Here is a 25,404-nt window from a genome sequence, read left to right as displayed (position 1 = left end):
TATTGGTCCCTCCCGTTAAAATGACTTAATGGTTGCCTATGTGGAGGTCCAAAAGGGATTTTTTGTGACACGTTGGATTTTTATTAAAATTATTTTTTATTTATATTTCAATAGCATAACCATAATTTCACATTCCATATTCAAGCTATTCTCTCTTATTCCACTCACCTTCACTGTAACTCGTTCCATTCTTCTTCTTCTTCTTCTGCAAATCATTCACAAATCTTGATCAAATGTCATCTTCATCAAGGGGAAGCAAATTAGTTTCTTATCATTCCATAATTGTGAGCAACCATATAGGAATAAGGTCTGGGTGTAATGCTCATATAATATCATACCATTGCAATAACAAACAAAATAAAAGAAGGCTTTCCGGAGATGCCCATTTTGGAAAAGTAAGGAAACTTGCAATTTATTCATATGAGATGAATATATAGTACAAGGAAAGGATTTTTTTTTAATGAAATTGTAGATGAAGATTGGAGCAAACATGAGAGAAAATATGAGAGCGAGATAAAGGAGATGCAATCTATTGAAATGTTGGAGGAGTTGTATGAATCTTTAATGTAAAAGAATAAGAAACCGCAAATGAAGATGAAGTCAGAGGCATTTTTTTGGAAAATTGAAGTCGATTTGTCTTGTATTTTTGTTTTTTCTCAACATGTACTTGTTATTGAAGTGTAAATGTTGAGGAATATATTAAAATGTAATGTTGTTGAAATATTGTTCCAATGTTGTTCTAATAATGTAATTTTGTTTAATTACTGCTGAAATGTTCTTCAAATGTTTTTCAGTAATGAAATGTTGTTCAATTGTTTATGAAACGTTATTCAAATGGTGTTCCAGTAGTGTAATGTTGTATGGATAGTCAATTCCATCAATCTTAATACTTAGGTTTGCATCTTTATCCGCTTAATTACTTATGCTTGACTTGTCAGAAGATATTAGTTATCGTCATCAAAAGTTGTTGTCCTTGTTAAAAGCATATCACCTACAAAACAAGTTTCCACATACTAGTCTCCATAATATCCACTTTATGTGATTTCTCCATAATATCAACTAAGTTGGCCATTTTCAATAAGCCAGACATTATCAAACTCAATTATTCTCGTATGATGACTAGGAAAATAAAATCTATACCCTTTTGAGTTTCCATGATATCCAATAAAAAACCACAAATGTTTCTTACATAAGCTTCTTTTCACTCGGATTATACACTTTTACTTCTGTTTGGCATCCACAAACATGAAGATGCCTTAAACTAGGTTTCCTTCTCGTCCATATTTCATAAGGAGTATTAGGAACTGCCTTACCAGCAATTCTATTAAGAAAATACACATCACTCCTTAATGAAAACATTCAAAATGATAATGGTACATTACTAACCATATCCATGAGAGTACAATTCTACCTCTCTTCCATATTATTTTGTTTTGGTGTGCCAGACATAGTATATTGTGCATATATGCCATTGTCCATTCTCATTATATTTTCCATAATATTTACCATCTCTATCAGACCTTAATATCTTTACTTTTTTATCCAATGTCATTGAACCTCGTCAATGAATATCTTTAGGATGTCCGTCAATTAAGACTTTTCATGCAATAAATACAAGTAACAGTAATGCAAGAAGTCATCAATGAAGGTGATAAAATACTTTTATGTGCCCCAAGAGGGGATATTGAAGGGATCACAAAGATCATCGTTTATCGATTCAAGGATTTCACTGCTTCTTCTAGACAAATACTTTGATATTTGTTTGGTATAATTTCCTTTAATGTAATTCAAACATATATTCCAGTAACCAAAATTCAATTGAGGTAATGTTTTACCTTTCATTAACCCATTACTCTTTGTATATGTGATTTAACTTTGATGCCATATATAAAGAAGAACTCTCATTATGTGTACTTTGTTTACTACCAACAACATGTTCAATATTAAACAGAGATTCTTTAAAATCAACATCAAATAAAAACGATACAAATCATCAGCTAAAATACTAGAACTATAATAGTACAAATATTTAAATAAATAAAATACATCATTATCGGATGAGAATATGGACAATAAATGGTCTAAGGGGGGGGGGGGGGTGAATAGACATCCCAAGTTAAAAAATCCTTTGAAAATATTTTGAAAAAGTTTCAATCATATTTTCTGAAACAAAGATGATTTTGCGTGGCAGAAGCAAATTTATCGTAAAAAAGATTATGCTTATCGATCAAAATGATTATATGATAACTCAAATAGTTCAAAGGTCAAATAAGATTGATATATATATATATATATATATATATATATATATATATATATATATATATATATATATATATATATATATATATATATATATTTATGAGCAAAAATGTACAAACTAACAATGTATTGATCAATTGCAAAATAACACTAGTGTAATTTAATAACAGTTATCCATAATTAATTCTACAACCATAAATTTCAGGTTTAATCGGCAATAAGACAAAATTGAATTATCAATTCTAAAAAAACCTACACCTTTACAATTAATCCCTACCAATAGAAATCCTAAAGGCATGCAATTATAGAAAGCAATAAAGAACAACCTAAACATACGATTAACTACGAAATTTAAAAGTGTGTGTGTGTGTGTGTGTGTGAGAGAGAGAGAGAGAGAGAGAGATAGATTACACCGAGATTTATAGTGGTTTGGCACATTCATCTTTGTTTTATGTTTAATCCACTCTCTAATGGTTTCCCATTGAAAATCCATTGGTCTTCCAATATGATTTGTAACAAAATTACAAGAGTCTGTACAATCACAAAATCCAAAATTTAATGTTGAAATGTAAATTTCTTCTTTCGGTATCTCTGACTTGTACACAGTCGACGAACTGAACTCTACGCGAAATATTTACTTAAGATCTCTTCTTGAATCTTCCAGCCACAACAACCTACTCCTAAGTCTCCTTTTGCGGCAATTTCCACTATATTCTATCGGTATCTTGAGCATTGTTCTGTCCGAAGAGTGAGAAGAACTTATACCATGTCTATAGGCTTCCACAGAGAACTACCAAGGTCAACCTGGAGAGACTAACCCCCTTATTCTTCACTAGAATTGTTATACAAAGGGAATTGTTATACAAAATGTCGCGGTAAGCAAGAGTCGCCACCGACTTTTATTTTATCCAATTGGAAAGGCTAAAAGAACATGAAAATACCTTTGAAAGATTTTGAGTTCGGGGGTAAGTTATACAAAGGGAAGGTGTAAGGCACCCTTTGCATCCATGGTTTTCCATGGGCTCTTAATTGCTTAGCTCACTTTGTTTTCAAAATGTTTGAATTATTTGAAAAGTAGTGTGTGAACAGAAATTTGAATAAGAACTTTAGCTTGTAAATAAGCGTAGTCTTTTTGAAAAGTATTTGAAAATTAGTGGGAAAAAGAGTTTGAATTTTGAATTTGAATTGAGCAAGCAATTAAAAGCAACTTACCCTAAGTTTGAAAAATCGTTCTTTTAGCCTTTCAGGCGAAAGGGTCTATCCACACCATGAGAGGGCAGGAAGTCTTTCAATTGGATGTTGAAGGGTCATCGAGAAAAGTATCGTTCGCCATAAGACTGTCCCTTGCCATAAAGAGGGCAGGTAGTCTAAGGGAATGATATAATAGTCATTAATTTTTTAGGCATCATGCGAGGATACCTTAGCAACTGGGACAGTCATTATATTTTATAAGGCAACCTCAAGGGAGTTTCAATAACTTTAAAGGCAACATTGCTTTAGGTATCCTCGGAATCGAGGGACTTGACTATTTAGTACACTTAGAGGCAACAGGCAACAATTAAGGCAACAAGAGGGATTACCCTAAAGGTGTGTGTGTGGCACAATCATGTGGTTAGCTTCGATGATATTTATCTTATAATTAGTGATCTAAGTTATTTAGCAGGCTTCACTCCCTAGGATTACTAATCATGGCAGAAAATAAAACAGTTAAAATGGTCCTACGCTATTACAATAAACACCTGTGGGCAGAAAAATAAAGGCGAAAATATAAATCTAAATTATTACAATAAACACCTGCAGGGAAAATAGAGGCAAAATATAAAAGGAATACAATGATATTGCAAGAATTAAACAGGCAAGACAAATGACATAAGGCAAACCCAAATGGGGCAAATACAAAATTATGGCTAAAAGGCGAGGCAAGGCAAAAAGGCAAATAGCTTACATAAATAAATAAATAAAAGCAAATAATTTAAATAAATAAATAAAGGCAAATACTTTAAATAAGGAGGAAAATTAAATAGAGAGCATTCGACAATCAATGGAGTATGGGATGAGAAGAGAATGCGCGTTTGAAGAAATTTAATGTTTGATTACAAAAGGCAAACCTATACCCACTGTTAATGGGCAACACCTACCAAGATGATTTTTTAGGATTAAGGGCAAAGGTAAGTGATGAAACCTAAAATCAGATTAAAATTGAATTATTGACCTGAAAATCCTGATTTGATTAAAATTAGCCTAAACCTAAAATTTATATTATTAATTAAACCTAAATTAAAAATTAAATTGATTTTATATGAAAAAAACTAAAAAACAAAATTAAGATTTAAACCTAAATATAAATATTACTCTAAATTATTAAAATAAATAAAAATAATAATAATTTTATAAAAGAAAAAGAAAAAAAGATTTTTAGAGTGATTTGTGAAAATAACATGAATTTTATGATTTGAGAAAAAAAAAAGATTAAGGTTTTAGTGAAAATTTTAATAATAAAACAATAAACCAATAATTAAAAAAATGAATTAAAGAAAAACCAGGATTTGATCTGATATGGTGTGGCTGGAGGTCCATAGGATGCCAATGGAATTTTCGAAGAGGCAAAACCTTTATGCCCTACCAATGGTAAACTCATATTCCTGCACCGCTCCTCTTTAGCCAAAGGAAATACCTGCAAAAAAGGATAGTAATAATGTTAATAATGAAGATAATTATAATAATGAAGATAATAATAATAATAATAACACAAGAAAAGAATTGGGGTTTAGAAAATTAAATTATGGACAAAATTACAGATAACCTGATTTGGCCAAATACCAAAAGGTTTTTGGCCAAATACGAATAACCTTGATTTGGCCAAAAGCCAAAAGGATTTTGGCCAAATATGAATAACCTCCTTGAGGTCAAGGGATAAAGCTCCTTCCAGTTGGCCAATCCATAGGAAACCTGTTCATAAACCATGCAATGTTACGGTTAAGAAAACAAATGGAGAAATAAAAAAGTGATCAAAATAAAATCAAAAATATATGAAAACCTGATCATAAATCAAATAAAATAAGATAACGAAGCTACAATTTTTTTGAGATTTTTTTGAAAATATGAAAATAGAAATTAAATCAAATAAAATAGAAAAACGAGGAATTTGCGATTTTGAGCAAATCGAGGAGTATTGTTCCTCGATTTTTTTATGAACTTCTGGAAAAAATTCGGAGCAAATCGAAACAGTAGTTTCAGAATTTGGCTGATAGGCTGGAAAATTTATCACCCTGCTGCAACCGGAATTGAAACCCTGAAGAAGGAGAAGTAGGAGAACATATTTTTTGAGATTCTACTTGTGTCATGACTTGAACCAATCACAACTAGGGTTCCTGATCCAAAAAATCAACTAGTTGACTTAAAGCATAATGTTCATACTCAAACACAAACATATTGAATTATGCATGCTAAAATACATATTCAAAACTCAATCTAAAAATGTGTTATTAAAGAGGAGAATAAATGATATAAACTAAAATCAAAATAAAGCTTAAGGGACAAGCAACAAAACCATATATCAGAGACATGCATAGTCTCCCCCTTAATGTATCAGAGACATGCAACTTCAATTGTTTCCAATCTTAAAAATGAAATTCAATTCATCTAACCTTACTGTTATACCCCAAAATTTGCCCGCATCTTTTTTCAAGAAAACTTCTGTCTAAAAATTAAGAGCTTCATATAATCTTGGATTTTTATTCCATAAATATCCTGATTTATGAATACTTGGTTTTTAGAATTTTTCTTATACGGTACTTTGGCTCGCTGTTGAATTCATTTTTACGCAAACGCCAAGTATTGTTTATTACTTCACACACGCTATTTATTTGAGATTTATTTACAGATAAATAGTACTGACGCAATTGGTATAGAATTAAATCTTTTGCAGGCGCAGAGTCCGGGGATTCAGACTGTACTGGTAACAGTTAAGTTATTATTGTTTCCCACTAATTTTTGTACTATATTCTATTATTTTCAAAAATCTCTTTCTTTCTTTTCAAATATCTTTCTTTCAAATCAAATCCTAACTTTATTCTACACATTTCTCTTTTCAAACCCTACCATACACTTTCTTTCAAATCCTACTACTACTCAAATTTTCCTTTTTTGTACGGAATCACTTCATTCCCCAACGTCTCTTTCCTTCTTTTCATTCTATAAATACCTCTCATTCTTTCCATAAAATCTCACATCAAATTCTAACTCATCTCTCAAATTTCTACTTCATATTCATTCTCTCTTCTTCCCTGGCAAAAATGGTGAAGCGGATGGAAACGTGTTTTCTTATGGTCATCACCGTCGTGGTGGTAATCATGTCCTTCTTCTGTCTGCATAGTCCTGAAAAATGTGGACCTGGGTTGTTTACACTCTCAATCATCTATATGTTATTATTTGTAGCATGGGTTATTAATCGTCATTCTTAAAGTTGTCGTATCTTTTATTTTTTAATAACGTACCGTTTACTTATCGTACTGTTCATTATATTATGTAATGTTTGTACTGTCAGTATTAAAAGTCGTACTATTTGTCGTACTGTAGTTTAATTATCCAGATAATATTTTATGTGTTTTCTGCCAGTTAAATATTTATTTTTCTGTGCATTAAATGTTTTTTAAGGTTATTATCGGTAATTTCGTTCGCGTACAGTATATTTTATTTATTTATTATGTTTGTGTTTTTCTAACAACTCATGTAAATAAATTTTCACCATTAACACAACAGAAAAATAAAAAGAAAAAAATTAACTTTAACTGTTGAATTTTCACTTTAACTGCTACGTTAATGCCTGAACAGTCAGTTGACAGTCAGACCCGCTGACAGTGCAATTCTCCGTGTTTTGTACCATCAATCAAGTTCAACTTTTAAGTTTCAAAATTCCAAGATTTTTGTTCTAGAAGTCTTCTGAATATCACATGATTAGCAGAGGCTCAGCACTGCACAAAAATCAGGTACGCTTAACTGTCTCCTACACGAACAGTCCCTAACTAGGGTTTCTTGTTTTTTTCAGGAGAACAAGTTTTTGAGACCTCAAATGGATTTCATGGACCTCCATATATCTCAAAGTACCACCATACAAATTTTCAAACTTCAATTCGCTCAGACACACAGTCAGCAGCTCAAACAGTCAACAGACGACCCGTTTGACCAAAAAAGTCAACAGACAGTCAAAAATGAATTTTTTTTGTCAACATCCATATTTTGTCAAAAGATTCATCATTTGATCATTGGTTGATCATAATTCATCAAGGAAAGATAAAAAAAATCAACAAAACCCTAAGTTTCAAAATTAGGGTTTTCTCCTAAAAAGTCAACTGAACTTTGACTGGTCATAACTCTCTCATCCTTCATCCAAAAAATTCAAACCAAAGCTCATTTTGAAGGAAATTCAATTATCTTTCAAATGCAATTGGTCCCATGGTCATTAGATTCACCATTTGAAAAATATGAACCAAGACATTACAGGTCATTTTCAAAGTCAACAAAAAGTCACTTTTTTCAAAAGGACACACAAGGAGCATGGAAAATCATTTTGATATGAGACCAAAGACATTGGTTAGAGGACTCTTTGAGGTTTCTAAAAAGTACAAGAACTCCTTCATATGATAAAAATTGAGGGATTTATGCCTTGTTGAAGTTGGCTAAATTTTGGGAAAATGCATGAAACCAACATTGATCAAAAATGTTTTTTTTCCAAAAGGGGCCAAGTTTTCATGACCCAAACATGATTCTAACAATGTTAAGGGCCTCCCACGACCAACCTAAGGCCCATAACATTTTTATTTCTTTTTTGGTTTAATTTTATTACATTTAAAATTAAATTGAAAAAGAAATGATGCAAGATCATTATCCAAGGCTTTGTCTCTTGTTTGAGTCATCAAAGATAGCTTATCTTCTGCAACAAAGAGAAGTACAGCAGGCCTAGAGCAAGAGGTGTGGAAAAATCAAGCCATGGTTGCTTGAATTCAAAGCTTAATATATGAAAAAATTCCAAAATTCAACAAAAGCACTTAATGCTTTTTAGCTTAGTTTTGAAGCACTTCATTGCTTATATAATGGCTAGGACACTTCAGTAAACAAGGGGACACGAATTCATAGCCTACCATATACATATACCACTCTTGTAACAACTTGTAATATTCAAAGAAACTTGAAATTCGAATTTTAAGTTTAAGTCATTTTCAATACAAACTAAGTATTCAAACATCATCTCTGAACTTTATTGAACTTATCCAAATAAATTTTAAGCATCAAAGCCTCACAAATCGAGCCACACAAGCCACGGTTTGTTCAAACATAAATCATCACATATCTGATCATAGACGCATGTTTAACAAGATGTAGATATATATTTGAGTTTAGTTTGATGTACTGATCGTTTCTGGAAGTTTAATTGATGTTTGGATACCTGTACGAGGAACCACCATTTTAGGGTTCTTGCTTTCAAAATTAGGGCTTTACGATCCATGCAAAATTACAAGTTCTAAATGGTACCATTAAACTCGTATGAACAAAACGAGTTGATTCATGGTCTTGCGCCAAATTTATTTCACGTTTTGCTTGTATTCGTTATTTTAACAGGTGTAATAGGTTGAAGTCTTTTACAGCACCTGCAAACGAGCGGTGTAAAAGATCCATCCTGATGAAGAAGACAAGACGTGGCGTCCTCTGAATGGCTAGCGCGCGTGTTTTTTAATTTAAAATTTATGATCCAGTGTTTTGCAGGTGTATTACGCGCTATGCTCCCTCACGTTGGTCACCATCAGATCATTTTACCACTCCATCCAACGCATCTAACATGCTAGTCCTTACCATGGACTCTCCAGCCAACCACACCAGATCATAACTTAATATATTTTCATTTTATTTAATTTTCTTTGTAAAATTATTTTAAAATAGCTTTAAAAATCCAAAAAATACACAAAAAATATTTTTAAGTTGATTAAATAATATATTATTTTCTGATATAAAAATATTTTATTTTTCTTCATAATTTAAATATTTTGTATAATTAATTAGATAATATGTATATATTTATCTTTTAATTATTTCCAACCTATCAAAAAAATCAGAAAAAAAATTATTCTTTTTATTAAATTTAGTTTATATATTATAGACTAATTTTGTATATATTTAGAATATTTTTCTCTTTAAGTTTTAATTATTTGTATAATTATATATTATTTAACTTAATAGTTTTCAAATCAATTTCAAAAATTCCAAAAAAAAAATAGTTTTATTTTAAAATTAATTGACAAGTATTTTGAACATATTTTAAACTTAATTTTTAGGTTTAAATTTTATTTCTACCTTTTTCCTCGTTCTAATTAAATTAATCATGCATTAATTCTAATTAAAATCAATCATCAAAAAATCCAAAAATGTTTCTTTTATTTTCTTGCAATTTAAATTCCTAGATCAAGTGTATAGGTTGTCAAAATCATGTAAATAGCGTAGTTTACATTTCCCGCACAGTCGATGTAATAGCGTAGATTTACTTTCCGCATTTTACATTCCCGCACTTTAATTTCTGTACATATAAAACTGCGTGTATGTCAAAGATAAAAAATTGAAGCGTTAGGTCACTAACTTCAAAGATAAAATATCTGAATCAAAACACAATCACACTTGCACCTCTTAGGGTAATCCCTTTGTTACTCTTTTCAAAAATCAAAAATCAAATTCTACTGTTTCAAATGCAAAATCGAACTTTTGTTTACATCTGATAAAAGGAGAATTTTCTAAAAGAATTAGGAAAAGACCTTATAAATATAGGATAGACCTCCTAACTGCTTGCTCAAATCAAAATAACAAATGTTTCACATATTCACCGTTTTTCAAAACAAAACTTTCAAAAAAAGACAATACTTGGTATATATCCAAACAAGGATCATTACGAAGTTAAAGATCTTTTTTCAAAACATCTTTCGAAAAACAAAACACTTTGTATACATCCGCACAAGGATCATTACAAAGTTAATTTGCAAAGGTATTTTAAAACCACATACAAGCATTTAAAGGCAAGACAAACGATTCAAAGAAGTGAGCCAAGCAACTAAGAGCCCATGGATAACCATGGATACAAAGGGTGCTAACACCTTCCCTTTGTATAACCTATCCCCTTACCCAGAATTTCTTAAAGGTCTTTTTTTCTGTTTCTTTTATAAACCTTTCCTTAATTGGATAAAATAAAATTCGGTGGCGACTCTCTGATTTTCACAAACTCAAAAAGCAAAAGAAGAGTCAGTTTGCGTCTCACAAAACCGAGGGCGACACTTACAACAGAAACTAAATTTCTATCACATCCAGGTACATAAAGGAATCTTTTCAAATCTATATGACATCAAGTATACAAGATCAATCTATATGTTCCAATTCCCTCTATCTATGCCTTCATTATATTTCCCATATAAAGAAGCTTTTCACTACCTTTAATCCTTGCATAATATGTGACACATGAGTAGTTGCACATGTTAGAGTCTTTTGTTTTTGGGAGAAACTTAGACTTACTCTTTGTTTCTTAAGGTTTGCTTGTTCTTGCTTTAAGTTTTTTTTTTTGAGTTTTTTTTTTGCTTTATTCTTTTTCCTCTTATTACCTTTTGTCAAGTTTAGACTAAAAAGGGGGAGAAAAGAATGCAGTTGAGTCTAGTTTTGTGTTGACATATTGTTGACATGAGAGTCTTGAGTCTAGAGTCATGAGTCTGTCTTTGTAATTGTATTGCATGGATGTTCTAAAGAATGTTCTGATATTTTGTCCATGTCTAGTTTATATTGTTGAGGATTGTGGTTGGTTGGTTCATTAGGTAACTTCAGGGGGAGTGTGGTGTATCTGAGTCTCTAATCATAAACCGGGAGGAAAATGAACTTTGATATTATCTGGTTGATACCTATGAAATCTTAAGATGCTTATTGATGGTTATCAAATTGCTGTAAGTCTACTACATAGGTACTACTTTCACCAACTACTAATGACTACAACTACTGATGGCTCTAATAATAATGATACCAAATAACTACTGTTGGTTATCCCCGTATTTGATCACTACTACTGATGGCAATATTTGAGTAGCGTATCATTTACAATGTCATAGTTGGAGCTGGCAGAAGAAAAGGAGTTGATGACAGTTTAAGCAATGGAGGGTTTTGTATAAGAAGCTAGCCTCAACTAATACATACAAGAACTTATTTTTCTACAGTGTTATGTGTTTCTGTGCTGAGAGACAATGTCTGACAGGATGTCAAGACATCATATCAGACTTGTTTGCTGAAGATCTGACAAAAGAATTTACCTTCTAATGTGTTTCCACACGTGTTAAAAGAGTGCAAAAAATCGTTCATATGCATACATTAAGACTATTTCCTTTTTAGCAGAAACAATCAAGATCTATGTAATACGGTGAACTGACTTTTTATCGATCGAAATGTCGCGGTAAGCAAGAGTCGCCACCGACTTTTATTTTATCCAAACAATATTCGGAAAGGCAAAAAGAAACAGAAAAAAACCTTTTAAGAAATCTAAGTTCGGGGGGTAATTTATGCGAAGGGAAGGTGTAAGGCACCCTTTGCATCCATGGTTTTCCATGGGCTCTTAATTGCTTTGCTTGCTCGTTTGTTTAGAAAATGTAGATGAAAGAGATAGGGACTTTAGCTCGTAAATGAGCGTAGCCCTTTTGAAAAATTATGAGAAAGAATATAATGAAAGTTTGAGCATTGCAAGGCAATTAGGAGCAATTACCTTAAACTCAGATGATAGGTCTTTTTTTAGCCTTTCAGAATGAAAGGGTCTATCCTTGCCATAAGAGGGCAGGAAGCCTTTCGTTTGGAGGTTGAAGGGTCGTCGAAGCATCCTTTGCCATAAAACTGTCTCATGCCATAGAAGGGCAGGTAGTCTAAGGCAAGGATCAGAATAAGCCATTTTTCGTTAGGCAACCAGAAGATACCTCAGCCTTTTTCCGTAGGCAACTTCCGAGGGTCGAGGTCATTTGTGTATCGAAGGCAGCATCATTTAGGATCGTGACCTTTTTATCGAGGCAACATGGCTGAGGTATCCTCGTATTCGAGGGACTTGGCTTATTCTGCAAAAAAACACAAGGCAACAGGCAACAAGGCAACAGAGAGGTTACCCAAAAGCGTGCGTGTGTGCACCAATCACGTGATTATATTCAATTATATTATCTTGTAAATTAGCGATTCTAAATTCAATTCATGGTTGCCACTCCCTATTTTACTAACCACGCAGATAATATAAGGCAAGAAACAGTAATACGGGGGAGGGGACAATGAAACCAGCGGATCCCTTAATCAGGGTTTGACACAAGTAATAATAAAGCAGGAAAATATAAAGTTAGGGTTTAGGGTTACCAAACTTGTAGCTTCGGCGGTCGACAAACCCTGAAAAGGAAAAAGACAAGACAGAAAACATATAGTGAGTGCATTATCAAATTTCCGCAACAGGTTGTATCATACGCGAACCAGCGAACCGAAAGGAGGCAAAACATACCTGAACAGCAAACTAGCACCGTAAACGCCACATTGAAGAGGTGTTCGATCAGAAACTTGACGGATCTGAAGGCTGAGAAGTGTGTGGATATCGCAGGCTTGTGTGCAGCGTCAAAAGTGGAAGGATCCACGTGGTTCTGTTGTTGTTGCTGGTCCTAAGCAATTGTCGGCGAGTGGAGCGGTGCGATTTCTTCTTCCACACGATCTATTTTTCTCTTTTTGCAGCATTGAATCATTAGCGTCGAGAGAAGCTGGCCCGGCCGTCGACGGCTCCGATGCGAGGGTCAGTCACGGTGTGGCGGTCTCATATTCCTCTCCTTCTTTCTTTTCGATTCTGGCTCGGAGTTGGTCTTGTTGTACGATTTGATTATTCTTTCGTCTTGATTTCCCTGCAAAATAAAAGCTTGTACAAGTTGTTGTAAGTTTATGTTTACATGAAATTTGTTAAAATTGTTTGAATTGACATGAGACTCATGTATCAGATTGTGTGGTGATATTATGATATGGTTTGTGAAGTGCGATGAAGATGAATTTTTTTTGTGTTATTATTTTTTTTTAACAAACCAAATAAAATAGCCTAATTAATTAAACCTAACTAATTTAATTATTCTAGAAATATACATATTTTCTTTTGGATTAACATGACTAAACTTTCTATGTAAAACCACCAAATCACATTTTCACGTGACATGTTACCAGTAAAAAAGAAATACCTATTTTTTAATATAAGGTTATATAACCATGTTAACACAAACGATCGGTATGTATATGCATGAAATATTCAAATGTTATTAACGTCATTCAGAGAACCAAATATTATTAAGCATGGACCGGCCACTCTCACGCTTGACTGATTCAAACCTTCCAAAAGGAACCAGTATAATATTGACAGGTAGCATCTTATATTGATAAGTAAGAAAAAACAATAAACAAACAGACGTACACATCAGATCTGGTTCTTATCCTCCTTGCTCTCAAAATCAATTTTCTCTTCTCTAAATCACGGTCGATAGAGTACCCACGGATGCGTGTGGTTTTCCGATTCTCCCTGAAATTGAAAAGCAATGGTGGCAGAACCGTAACTCGGGCGGATGTGCAGGGTGTGACCGGAGCAGTCTCGGTTGAAGGCGTCTCACGGTGGTGGCTGCGTTGCGGATCCGGCGAAGAGGTGGTTGATGGAGAGCTTGCGGAGGGAGCGAGGCTGTTGCAATCTGAAACGGCGATGGGGAGGTCTTCTCTCTTTTACCTGTAGTCAAAATTAAAACAGCAATAAGTGTGAAAGAAATAGTAATTACAAGAATCATAAAGCTTTGAGTTTTGATTCAAAGATTTGTTGATGGCGTTGTGCGACTGAGACGCGGAGGGGTTTTCCGGTGCAGTTCCGGCGCATGGTGATGGCGAGTGGGCCGTCGGAGTTCTCGCGGCATCGATCTACGTGGCCAATCGGATGAAGGTCATGGCGTCGGGTTTTCGGTAACGGAGAACACCACACGATGATGTTCATGCTGCGGCTCGAGGATGAGCGTGATTGTGTTGTTGTCATCGCGATTCACGTGAAAGGCCACCGAGTAGGACCGTGAACAAAATCAAATCTTTTTTCTTCTTTCAATTCCAATTTTCCTTTGCTTTATTGTTTGAGCTGCAACTGTGCCAATTTATTTATTCGAAATAAATGACGTTTGTAAATATATGAGGGCAAATTTTAGGGTATGACAGCTGCCCCTGTTCAATTATCTTAAACCTGAAGATGTAGAGTGGTCTGTATGCCAGTCGGTATCTGAAGGTTGGAGATGATTGAACACAAGAATACCAAGAAATTTGCCCTATTTGAAGTAGGGACTTTTGTCGGAGATGGGCTTGTAGATGCCATCTGATAGTTGTTAGAGTGTAGATTGTTACGCAATTTCTGCTTTTGCTGTCTTCCCTCTTTTGAACGTTGAGGAACCGTCAAAGGTATCGACTCAAATCTGTGTTGGGTTATTTAAGGAACCGTCAAAGGTATCGACTTAAATTCGAAGCATATTGTTGAGGCACCGTCAAAGGTATCGACTCAGATATGCGGATAGATTGTATAAGGAACCGTCAAAGGTGTCGACTTATATCTGAAGTATGTCGTTAAGGAACCGTCAAAGGTGTCGACTTAACTCTTGATGTGGGTTGTTAAGGAACCGTCAAAGGTATCGACTCAACTCTGAAGCATATCATTGAGGCACCGTCAAAGGTATCGACTCAGATATGTAGATAGATTGTATAAGGAACCGTCAAAGGTATCGACTTATATCTGAAGTGTGTTGTTAAGGAACCGTCAAAGGTGTCGACTTAACTCTTGATATATTAAGGAACCGTCAAAGGTGTCGACTTAATACTTGAAAATAGAGGTAGTAGTATCCTGAAAAGTAGAGGTTAGTTTTCTTATGTCATGATGCATGTGTTTATGTAATGAGTATCTCAAAATAAATGAGAAACTTCATATGTTATGGATTTGTTATGCAGTGATGTATGCGATGTATGTTTGTGTCATGTGGTATGCGAATATGATTTATGTTATCTTCGTCGAGAAAATAAATCTCCAGGTCTTTGTGTTTTTGATGTTTGATTTCGTCTTGAGGATGCTCAGCTGGGGATTCATGGTTTCCGCTTGGGGATGATCAGTAATTTGATGGACCCGGACTGGGGATGAAAGATATTAGTAAACCATGTTGGAGAAGAGCAAAGTATTGAAGATGTAAACTCTGTTGGGGAGTCATGTCTTTGTCGGGACGAGTATGTTTGAAGATATCTTCTTGAGAGTTGCTCTGTGGGGATATGATTCTCGTGAAGTCGACTCTATGGAGAAGCATGGATGCCTTGAACATTTCCCCTAGTGATTATAGCACTTGTCATTCCTGGTCTCATATTGATTGGAAAACACCAATGAATTTTGATCGAAGCGTTGAACATGCCTTGTATACTTTGCCCCCCTGCTAGTAGGAACTTGAAGAGATTCACCTCACGAGGACTTTATGAAGTGTATACTATAGGTGACATGCCCCTAGTAATCGTAAACTTAGGATGATGCCCCTGACTGTTTGGCTTTTGAGAGATTCTTGGAATCTTGACTTGATTGCCCCAGATTGATTGGGAAAAACGTGTCATGCCCCCTTGTATACGTAGGAGACATTGCTTCTTGGAGTAATATTGTCTGTCGGGATAACTTTCAGTCATTAGTTGTATCCTGTGCAAATTCTTTCTGATGCTAACATTCGAAATTATGTAGCAAAATATGTTTAATAATGAATTCATGAGATGCAATGCATATGTCTGTCTTGAGTTTGTTGAAAAACATAAAACTGGAGATGTAAAAGCATGATGTTTATAAAAACGTGATTTTTGTAAAAATGAAATATCAACTCAGCATTTGTGATAAACCTTAAGGAGTCAGGATACCCTTTTTGGTGACAGTATGCTTTCGAACTAACCATGCTTCAATTAGGACTTTCAAGGGTTGTAACGTGGCTCGGTTCACGGTTTAAGAAACAAAAGATAATGGCTCAAAACTTGATTGTACCCACCCCTCTTCGTGATGATCTTCAGTCCTAAGCTCAGTTAATTCAACTTATGCATTCAGGTTCCAAGAGACTTTTGGATTTGCACCTTTGATAATGACGATTGATCACAAGCAAATAGAACTTTTGAGATGGCAGTCACTTCTTCCTTTTGGTAGTCACAACATTGTGTGGTTCAGGATTTTATTGACTTCTCTTTTTTCATTTTTTTTTATTTCCCTAACTTTTGCCTGAACTGTCTATTTTGAGCTTACAGTCGGCGGGATGCCTTGATTTTTGCCTAAGTCATCTTTTTGATTTTTGACTTAGCAGGCTTTTTTTCGTATATATGTTTTTTCATTTTTTTTCTGAAAGATATTGACTGCCTTGCTTAACGATTGATGAACCATCACTGGCTTTTGACTGACATCTCCAACATTTCTTTGATGTGTGCGGATGAACGCTTGTGATTGAAACCTTTATTGAAAGGTGTACTGAATGATTCTCTTAGAGTGCTCAGCCAAATTAACTGAGAACTACCCTGCCCCAGGTTATGATCAAGGGTTTTAATTAGTACAAGAAAGAAACTTCTACTTCTTAGGCTCAAAGGGGTTGACGAGGGATTATCATCCTTATTTCTCCACTGTTTAGGAATTGAAACAATGCCTGTACATCATCAGCATAGTCCGCTCAAAAGCATATTGTATGAGGTTGCGGTATCATTTTCGTCATCCTCCCTCAAAAGGCATACAACTTTAGCAGGAGTTGAGTATCACAAAAACATATGCAGAATAAAGACATAATTTAAAATGAGTGATAACGAAATAATTTATTCAAGACAATCATATGCAATGCACTGATGATGATTATTAAAACAGATAATGTCTATCATAATTTGAATGTTTAAACAAACAGAATAGAAATTGCACATGAAAGTAAATCTAAAGATCTAAAAAGTTCATCCTTCTAGGTATTAATCAATCTTTTTGTGATTAGGCATAGGAGTAGTGATCACCACAGGAGTCTTGGGATGATAGAATTCAATTTCACCAGCATCGATCATGTCTTGAATCTTGTTCTTCAATGGCCAACAATCATTCGTATCATGTCCAGGGCTATTGGAGTGATATGCGCACCTCGCATTGGGCTTATAACGAGAAGAGGAGGTACTAGGATTCCTCGGAGGATCCTTCAAAGTGATTAGCCTTTTCTTCAGCAATTGTTGCAACGCTTCGGCCAGAGTCATATTGATCTTTGCGAATTGGCGCTTAGGGGTACCTGACTTGTGTCTTTGTTGTTGAACCGGTGTAGAGATCAGAATTGTCCCCACAGATTGGTTGGGTCCATTGTGACCTTTCCGATTGTACCCAGTATTGGCCATATGAGGTTTCTCAGGTGGATTGAAGTCAATGATCTTGCAATCAATGAGGTCTTGGATCATGTGCTTCAACGGTCCACAATCCTCTGTATCATGACCAGGACTGTTTGAATGATAAACACATCTTGCATGGTACTTGTAGCTAGGAGCAGAGGTGTTAGGATTCTTAGGAGGATCCCTCAGGGTAACCAAATTTGCCTTCAGCAAATGTTGTAATGTCTGATTCGACGACATATGGATTTTGGTGAATTGACGCTTAGGTGCATCTGGCTTGCGTCGTTATTGTGGCACTTGGTGCAGAGATTCAGAGTATCCGGGGTTCGAGCTTCCGGAATGTGTATCTGATTGAGAAGACCGGAACGGGTCATGCTTTAGACCATATCTGTAGAGGAGTGTCAGAACGAGTCATACATTAGACCATATCTGAGGAGGAACATTAGAACGAGCCATACATTAGACTATATCTGTTGAGGAACAACAGAACGAGTCGTACGCTAGACCATATCTGTTGGAATGTCAGAACGAGTCATACATTGGACTATGTCTGTGGAAGGATATCAGAACGAGTTATTCATTAAACCATATCTGAAGGGGAATGTCAGAACGAGTCATACATTAGACCATATCTGATGAATAATGCCAGAACGAGTCATACATTAGACCATATCTGACTGAAGATACCGGAACGGGTCATACATTGGACCATATCTAATAGGGAATACCGGAACGGGTCGCACATTAGACCATATCTGATAGAGAATGCTTGCTTGTTAGAGTCGATGAGTTATTTGACGAAGTTTTGGAATGTAAAAGGGCTTGTCAGAATGAATTTCCAGCTCGATTATATCTGAGAGGAATGATTGTCGAGGCGGAGCCTGAAAACACAGTTAGAAATATGCGATGTTATGAATGCAAATGAAATGTTTTCAAGGATCTTTAAGGAATTTAGTTAGCAATATTAGAAAATGATCTGGTTGCGTCTTTGTCTGAAGAATTCTGACTTTTGTCTTTGAATGTCTTTGAGAATCAAGCTCACCATATCCAGTGGGTCATAGCCTCTGATTCGGGATACTTCTGAATTTGAAGGAGTATGGCTAGAGGAAAATAAATCCTCTTGCCCCTTGATAGGTACTAAGTCTCTGAGTTGGAAGGTATGTGGCCAGAGGAAAATAAATCCTCTTGCCCCTTGATTAAGAATTCGGTCCTTGATAAGAGTACCTGAAATTGTGCGCCCTAAATCCCTAAGATCTTTGAAAGGGTTAGTAAACATGCAATGTTATGATGTCATGATGTCATGATTTCATGCGAATGCAGTTCATTAGTCATAGTGTGAGACAGTAAGGACAAACAGGTCCTCTCAACAAAACCTGCGAGAAAATGAAGGTTAGTAGCAAACACAAACAAGTCACGCAAGTCACACAAGTCACACAATTTTTGGCTTAAGGCTTGCATGGAGTCTGATCAGGTGTCCTTCCCAAGGGTATTTCTATGGATAAGGAGATTTCAGCAACGGGTTCTACCAAGTGACCCAGAATTGTCAGCCCCTCTAAAGCACCCTCGAACATGGTACATGCATACCACGCAATGATACTTTAGGAAGAAACCTATCTGAGCTGTAGTATCGGGTAGCGACCATAACTTGGCATGCACCAAGAATAGCCCCCCCACTACGTTCCTAAAAGTTAAGATGGGTTAAGGGTTACTAAAGGTCCTTGAGCTCCGACGCACCCAAAGATACATGCATAAACCTCTCTCATGCAAAAGAGGTACACAATAACCAGTGGAGGCCTAACTCAAGTGTGAACTTCATTTTGACCAACCCAAACATGCACAAGGGGGGTTTCCATGACTATGCCACTCCTAAACTTAGGTGTTCTTGAATCCGGGAATAGGATTCGTCCTTCAATTTTCCCAAAACGCCCCTGAAAAATAAAACAAACAAAGCAAACAATAGAAAACAATTATGTGATTCCTAAACTTTTAAGGTAACCCCTCTTTTATCGAAATTTGGTCCCCAGCAGAGTCGCCAGTTCTGTAATACGGTGAACTGACTTTTTATCGATCGAAATGTCGCGGTAAGCAAGAGTCGCCACCGACTTTTATTTTATCCAAACAATATTCGGAAAGGCAAAAAGAAACAGAAAAAAACCTTTTAAGAAATCTAAGTTCGGGGGGTAATTTATGCGAAGGGAAGGTGTAAGGCACCCTTTGCATCCATGGTTTTCCATGGGCTCTTAATTGCTTTGCTTGCTCGTTTGTTTAGAAAATGTAGATGAAAGAGATAGGGACTTTAGCTCGTAAATGAGCGTAGCCCTTTTGAAAAATTATGAGAAAGAATATAATGAAAGTTTGAGCATTGCAAGGCAATTAGGAGCAATTACCTTAAACTCAGATGATAGGTCTTTTTTTAGCCTTTCAGAATGAAAGGGTCTATCCTTGCCATAAGAGGGCAGGAAGCCTTTCGTTTGGAGGTTGAAGGGTCGTCGAAGCATCCTTTGCCATAAAACTGTCCCATGCCATAGAAGGGCAGGTAGTCTAAGGCAAGGATCAGAATAAGCCATTTTTCGTTAGGCAACCAGAAGATACCTCAGCCTTTTTCCGTAGGCAACTTCCGAGGGTCGAGGTCATTTGTGTATCGAAGGCAGCATCATTTAGGATCGTGACCTTTTTATCGAGGCAACATGGCTGAGGTATCCTCGTATTCGAGGGACTTGGCTTATTCTGCAAAAAAACACAAGGCAACAGGCAACAAGGCAACAGAGAGGTTACCCAAAAGCGTGCGTGTGTGCACCAATCACGTGATTATATTCAATTATATTATCTTGTAAATTAGCGATTCTAAATTCAATTCATGGTTGCCACTCCCTATTTTACTAACCACGCAGATAATATAAGGCAAGAAACAGTAATACGGGGGAGGGGACAATGAAACCAGCGGATCCCTTAATCAGGGTTTGACACAAGTAATAATAAAGCAGGAAAATATAAAGTTAGGGTTTAGGGTTACCAAACTTGTAGCTTCGGCGGTCGACAAACCCTGAAAAGGAAAAAGACAAGACAGAAAACATATAGTGAGTGCATTATCAAATTTCCGCAACAGGTTGTATCATACGCGAACCAGCGAACCGAAAGGAGGCAAAACATACCTGAACAGCAAACTAGCACCGTAAACGCCACATTGAAGAGGTGTTCGATCAGAAACTTGACGGATCTGAAGGCTGAGAAGTGTGTGGATATCGCAGGCTTGTGTGCAGCGTCAAAAGTGGAAGGATCCACGTGGTTCTGTTGTTGTTGCTGGTCCTAAGCAATTGTCGGCGAGTGGAGCGGTGCGATTTCTTCTTCCACACGATCTATTTTTCTCTTTTTGCAGCACTGAATCATTAGCGTCGAGAGAAGCTGGCCCGGCCGTCGACGGCTCCGATGCGAGGGTCAGTCACGGTGTGGCGGTCTCATATTCCTCTCCTTCTTTCTTTTCGATTCTGGCTCGGAGTTGGTCTTGTTGTACGATTTGATTATTCTTTCGTCTTGATTTCCCTGCAAAATAAAAGCTTGTACAAGTTGTTGTAAGTTTATGTTTACATGAAATTTGTTAAAATTGTTTGAATTGACATGAGACTCATGTATCAGATTGTGTGGTGATATTATGATATGGTTTGTGAAGTGCGATGAAGATGAATTTTTTTTTGTGTTATTATTTTTTTTTAACAAACCAAATAAAATAGCCTAATTAATTAAACCTAACTAATTTAATTATTCTAGAAATATACATATTTTCTTTTGGATTAACATGACTAAACTTTCTATGTAAAACCACCAAATCACATTTTCACGTGACATGTTACCAGTAAAAAAGAAATACCTATTTTTTAATATAAGGTTATATAACCATGTTAACACAAACGATCGGTATGTATATGCATGAAATATTCAAATGTTATTAACGTCATTCAGAGAACCAAATATTATTAAGCATGGACAGGCCACTCTCACGCTTGACTGATTCAAACCTTCCAAAAGGAACCAGTATAATATTGACAGGTAGCATCTTATATTGATAAGTAAGAAAAAACAATAAACAAACAGACGTACACATCAGATCTGGTTCTTATCCTCCTTGCTCTCAAAATCAATTTTCTCTTCTCTAAATCACGGTCGATAGAGTACCCACGGATGCGTGTGTGTAACACGGTGAACTGACTTTATTTGAAAATGTTGCGGTTAAGCAAGAGTCGCCACCGACTTTTATTTTATCCAATTTTAGGAAAGGCTAAAAGAACAGAAAAAGACCTTTTAAAGATTTTGAGTTCGGGGGGTAAGTTATACAAAGGGAAGGTGTAAGGCACCCTTTGTATCCATGGTTATCCATGGGCTCTTAATTGCTTAGCTCACTTTGTCTGTTTGATTTGTTTGAACAGAGCAGTGTGTAAAAAGTAAAAACTTTGTCCAAGGACTTTAGCTTGTAAATAAGCGTAGCCTTGTTTTGAAAGTATTTGAAATTGATCTAATCTTCGGAGCATACCTCAGAGTAATCGATCTAATCTTCGATAGATGTTGTAATGCTTGGGCCAACGTCACATTAATCTTGGTGAATTGACGCTTAGGTGCATCTGGCTTGAATGAGACAAAGCTCGAGAAGAATTGTCTCGTAGAAGATTAACCTGAGAAGCTTCTTAAAAGGGCAAGAGATGTCTTAAAAAAAGATTGGATAAGTGTTTTTTTTTTTTAAGGTAAGATTACCTAAAAAGAATGAGATACGTCTTAAACAAGATTAGGCTAGAAAGGTATGATATGTCTTAAACAAGAACGACCGAGAAAGGCTCCTAGAAAGGTTATGATACGTCTTAAACAAGACTTCCTAGAAAGGCTCCTAGAAAGGATGGAACATCTTAGAAAAGATTGCCTAGAAAGGTTCCTGGAAAGGATATTACCTAGAAAGGTTCCTAGAAAGGAGGATATATGTCTCAGAAAAGACTACCTAGAAAGGTTCCTGGAAAGGATGTTACCTAGAAAGGTGGATATATGTCTTAGAAAAGACTACCTAGAAAGGTTCCTGGAAAGGATGTTACCTAGAAAGGTTCCTAGAAAGGAGGATATATGTCTTAGAAAAGACTACCTAGAAAGGTTCCTAGAAAGGATATGAAACATCTTAGAAAAGATTACCTAGAAAGGTTCCTAGAAAGGATGGGAAGTTCTTTGATTACTTCTGAATTATCTTTGAAGAAAGACCCGTAATGAAGTGTCAGAATTGTATTTGTCTTGAATGAGTATTGAGATTGAATCGTCGGTACAATTGTATTTGCATCGCACTTGTATGATAATATTCTTTCGACTTCGAAATGACCTGAAAAGGAGAGATTAGTTTTATGAATGCAAATGCAATCTTTTCAAGGATCTTTAAGGAATTTAGTTAGCAACATTAGAAAATGATTTGGTCGCATCTTCGTTTGAAGAACTCTGATTCTTGGATGTTCTTCTATGGGAATCAAGCTCACCATATCCAGTGGGTCCTAGCCTCTGATTCGGGATACTTGTACTTTTGAATTTGAAAGTATATGGCTAGAGGAAAATAAATCCTCTTGCCCCTTGATAGGTACTGAGTCTCCAAATTGGAAGGCACGTGGCCAGAGGAAAATAAATCCTCTTGCCCCTAGATAGGTATTCAGTCCTTGATAAAGGCACCTGAAATTGTGCTTCCTAAATTCCTAATATCCTTGAAAGGGTTAGTTAATCATGTTATGCTTATGATGTCATGATGTCATGATGTTATGCGAATGCAGTTCATTAGACATAGTGTGAGATAGTAAGGGTAAACCCGTCCTTTAACAAAACCTGCAAGGAAACAACAGTTAGTATGTTATGTGAATGCAGCTCATTAGGCACAACATAGAATAGTGAGGGCAAACAAGTCTTTTAACAAAACCTGCAAGAAAACAAAGGTTAGTAGCAAACACAGACGAGTCACACAAGTGTCCTTAGGTTTAAAGGCTCGCGTGAAGTTCGTAGGTAAGTACCCTCCCCACTGAAGTTTAGTTGGTTCAACCTATCCTAGATAAAGATCGGGTTCTATGGTGCTCATATCCCTGATCTTTCTCGTGGGCATTGTCTCAACATAGCGCACAATCGGCCAGCCAAAAGCATCCCTTGAGTCCAATCTCAATGAGTGTAGCATCGAGTATCAACCGACTTCAGTCAGGAATCTAAAGCCAGCCATCTCGCTACTTCCTATAGGCCAAAGTCAAGTTCAACTAAGGTTCTAAGGGCGAATTAGTGCTTGTGACACCACGCGGTAGCCAAATGTCTCCTCGATCATATTCAAGGGCCATCAGGACAAACCAAAGCGTCGCACTAACGGTGGCCACCAGTTCAACCATAACGATACATGTCGTACAGCCTCCCTGGTCTCATGCCACATACCTAAGGTACACTAGATCCGGGTGTAGGATCTTTCACACAGCAGAATACCCAAAACAGCCTTTAAAGATAAAGCAAACAAGCCAAACAAATTTAAAGTGATCCTAGCTCTAAGGTAACCCCTCTTTTATTCGAAAGCATCCCCAGCAGAGTCGCCAGTTCTGTAACACGGTGAACTGACTTTATTTGAAAATGTTGCGGTTAAGCAAGAGTCGCCACCGACTTTTATTTTATCCAATTTTAGGAAAGGCTAAAAGAACAGAAAAAGACCTTTTAAAGATTTTGAGTTCGGGGGGTAAGTTATACAAAGGGAAGGTGTAAGGCACCCTTTGTATCCATGGTTATCCATGGGCTCTTAATTGCTTAGCTCACTTTGTCTGTTTGATTTGTTTGAACAGAGCAGTGTGTAAAAAGTAAAAACTTTGTCCAAGGACTTTAGCTTGTAAATAAGCGTAGCCTTGTTTTGAAAGTATTTGAAATTGAGTTGGAAAAGTATTTTTAATTTGAATTTGAAAAGAGCGAGCAATTAGTAGCAACTACCCTAAGTTTGAAAATTCGTTCTTTTAGCTTTTCGAGGCGAAAGGATCTATCCATGCCATAAAGGGCAGGAAGTCTTTCAATTGGATGTTTAAGGGTCATCGAGTAATCGTTCGCCATAAGACTGTCCCATGTCATAAAGAGGACAGGTAGTCTAAGAGAAGGATATAATAGTCATTAATCTTTTTAGGCATCATGCGAGGATACCTTAGCAATTGGGACAATCATCATGTTTTTACCGAGGCAGCTTCGAGGGGCAGAATTGATGATAATGAACTTAGGGCAACATTTTGTTTTACTTTAGGTATCCTCGGAATCGAGGGACTTTGACTATTTAGTACACTTAAAGGCAACAGGCAACAAAGGCAACCAGAGGGATTACCCTAAAGGTGTGTGGGTGCAACAATCACGTGGTTGTATTCGAATATTTTATCTTGTTAGTGATCTAACGCTTGATTAATTAATCTTGTCACTCCCTACATTACTAACCACACAATAATAATATAATAATATAATTTAAGTGCCTTCAAGGCCAAACAATACAACCAGTAAACAGTTACATAATAGTGGGGGAAGGGAATAAGAAACCAGCGGATCCCTTAATAGGGTTTGACATAAGTAATAATAAAAATAAGGTTTAGGGTTACCAACATTCGTAGCTTTGGCAACTTGACAAACCTTTGGCTTTGATTGATGAAGGTTGATGGGCAGAGGTTCGCCTTGAAGTTTTAAGAAGCATTGACCCTGACCTTTAGA

Source organism: Vicia villosa, linkage group LG1 (genome assembly GCF_029867415.1).
Source record: "Vicia villosa cultivar HV-30 ecotype Madison, WI linkage group LG1, Vvil1.0, whole genome shotgun sequence".
NCBI lineage: Eukaryota > Viridiplantae > Streptophyta > Magnoliopsida > Fabales > Fabaceae > Vicia > Vicia villosa.
Note: the sequence above shows the minus strand (reverse complement) of the source record.